We start from the raw sequence: 3,295 nt of genomic DNA on the forward strand, positions 1-3,295 counted from the left end.
CCCAGTGGTGCCAGTGAACTCTCTGGACTCACTGCACTGCATCCCCAGTGGTGCCAGTGCACTCTCTGGACTCACTTCACTGCATCCCTACTGGTGCCAGTGCACTCTCTGGAGTCACTGCACTGCATCCCCACTGGTGCCAGTACACTCTCTGTACTCTCTGCACTGCATCCCCAGTAGTGCCAGTGCACTTTCTGGAGTCACTGCACTGCATCCCTAGTGGTGCCAGTGAACTCTCTGGACTCACTGCACTGAATCCCCGGTGGTGCCAGTGCACTCTCTGGACTCACTGCACTGCATCCCCACTGGTGCCTGTGCACTCTCTGCACTCACTTCACTGCATCCCCACTGGTGCCAGTGCACTCTCTGGACTCACTGCACTGCATCCCCACTGGTGCCAGTGCACTCTCTAGAGTCACTGCACTGAATCCCCACTGGTGCCAGTTCACTCGCTAGAGTCACTGCACTGATCCGCAGTGGTGCCAGTGCACTCTCTGGACTCACTGCACTGCATCCCCACTGGTACCAGCGCACTCTCTGGACTCACTGCACTGCATCCCCACTGGTGCCAGTGCAGTCTAAGGACTCACTGCACTACATCCCCACTGGTGCCAGTGCACTCTCTGGACTCACTGCACTACATCCCCACTGGTGCCAATGCACTCTCTGGACTCACTGCAGTGCATCCCCACTGGTGCCAGTGCACTCTCTGGACTCACTGCTTTGCATCCCCACTGGTGCCAGTGCACTCTCTGGACTCACTGCACTGCATGCCCACTGCTGCCAGTGCACTCTCTGGAGTCACTGCACTGCATCCCCACTGGTGCCAGTGAACTCTCTGGACTCACTGCACTGCATCCCCACTGGTGCCAGTGCACTCTCTGCACTCACTGCTCTGCAACCCCACTGGTGCCAGTGCACTCTCTGGACTCACTGCACTGCATCCCCACTGGTGCCAGTGCACTCGCTGGAGTCACTGCACTGCATCCCCACTGGAGCCAGTGGACTCTCTGGAGTCACTGCACTGCATCCCCACTGGTGCCAATGCACTCTCTGGACTCACTGCACTGCATCCCCAGTGGTGCCAGTGCACTCTCTGGAGACACTGCAGTGCATCCCCACTGGTTCCTGTGCACTCTCTCAACTCACTGCACTGCATTCCCACTGGTGCCAGTGCACTCTCTGGACTCACTGCTTTGCATCCCCACTGGCGCCATTGCACTCTCTGGACTCACTGCACTGCATCCCCACTGGTGCCAGTGCACTCTCTGCACTCACTGCACTGCATCCCCAGTGGTGCCAGTGCACTCTCTGGACTCACTGCACTGCAACCCCACTGGTGCCAGTGCACTCTCTGGACTCACTACACTGCATCCCCAGTGGTGCCAGTGCACTCTCTGGACTCACTGCACTGCATCCCCACTGGTGCCAGTGCATTCTCTGGACTCAGTGCACTGCATCCCCACTGGTGCCAGTGCACTCTCTGGACTCACTGCACTGCATCCCCACTGGTGCCAGTGCACTCTCTGGACTCACTGCACTGCATCCCCAGTGGTGCCAGTGACCTCTCTGGACTCACTGCACTGCATCCCCAGTGGTGCCAGTACACTCTCTGGACTCACTGCACTGCATCCCCAGTGGTGCCAGTGCACTCTCTGGACTCACTGCACTGCATCCCCAGTGGTGCCAGTGCACTCTCTGGACTCACTGCACTGCATCCCCACTGCTGCCAGTGCACTCTCTGGAGTCACTGCACTGCATCCCCAGTGGTGCCAGTGCACTCTCTGGACTCACTGCACTGCATCCCCACTGCTGCGAGTGCACTCTCTGGAGTCACTGCACTACATCCCCACTGGTGCCAGTGCACTCTCTGGACTCACTGCACTGCATCCCCACTGGTGCCAGTGCACTCTCCGGAGTCACTGCACTGCATCCCCACTGGTGCCAGTGAACTCTCTGGACTCACTGCACTGCATCCCCAGTGGTGCCAGTGCACTCTCTGGACTCACTGCACTGCATCCCCACTGGTGCCAGTGCACTCTCTAGAGTCACTGCACTCCAACCCCACTGGTGCCAGTGCACTCTCTAGAGTCACTGCACTGATCCGCAGTGGTGCCAGTGCACTCTCTGGACTCACTGCACTGCATCCCCACTGGTCCCAGTGCACTCTCTGGACTCACTGCACTGCATCCCCAGTGGTGCCAGTGCACTCTCTGGACTCACTGCACTGCATCCCCACTGGTGCCAGTGCACTCTCTGCACTCACTGCACTGCATCCCCACTGGTGCCAGTGAACTCTCTGGACTCACTGCACTGCATCCCCACTGGTGCCAATGCACTCTCTGGACTCACTGCACTGCATCCCCACTGGTGCCAGTGCACTATAAGAACTCACTGCACTGCATGCCCACTGGTGCCAGTGCACTCTCTGGAGTCACTGCAGTGCATCCCCACTGGTGCTAGTGCACTCTCTGGAGTCACTGCACTGCATCCCCACTGGTGCCAGTGCACTCTCTGCACTCACTGCACTGCAACCCCAGTGGTGCCAGTGCACTCTCTGGACTCACTACACTGCATCCCCACTGGTGCCAGTGCACTCTCTGGACTCACTGCACTGCATCTCCACTGGTGCCAGTGCACTCTCTGGACTCACTGCACTGCATCCCCAGTAGTGCCAGTGCACTTTCTGGAGTCACTGCACCGCATCCCAAGTGGTGCCAGTGACCTCTCTGGACTCACTGCACTGCATCCCCAGTGGTGCCAGTGCACTCTCTGGACTCACTGCACTGCATCCCCAGTGGTGCCAGGGCACTCTCCGGACTCACTGCAGTGCATTCGCAGTGGTGCCAGTGCACTCTCTGGACTCACTGCACTGCATCCCCACTGGTGCCAGTGCACTCTCTGGACTCACTGCACTGCATCCCCACTGGTGCCAGTGCACTCTCTGGAGTCACTGCACTGCATCCCCACTGGTGCCAGTGCACTCTATGGACTCACTGCACTGCATCCCCACTGGTGCCAGTGCAGTCTAAGGACTCACTGCACTGCATCCCCACTGGTGCCAGTGAACTCTCTGGACTCACTGCACTGCATCCCCACTGGTGCCAGTGCACTCTCTCGACTCACTGCACTGAATCCCCACTGGTGCCAGTGCACTCTCTGGACTCACTGCACTGCATCCCCAGTAGTGCCAGTGCACTTTCTGGAGTCACTGCACTGCATCCCTAGTGGTGCCAGTGAACTCTCTGGACTCACTGCACTGAATCCCCGGTGGTGCCAGTGCACTCTCTGGACT

This window comes from Anser brachyrhynchus (assembly GCF_964034855.1).
Source record: "Anser brachyrhynchus genome assembly, contig: SCAFFOLD_45, whole genome shotgun sequence".
NCBI lineage: Eukaryota > Metazoa > Chordata > Aves > Anseriformes > Anatidae > Anser > Anser brachyrhynchus.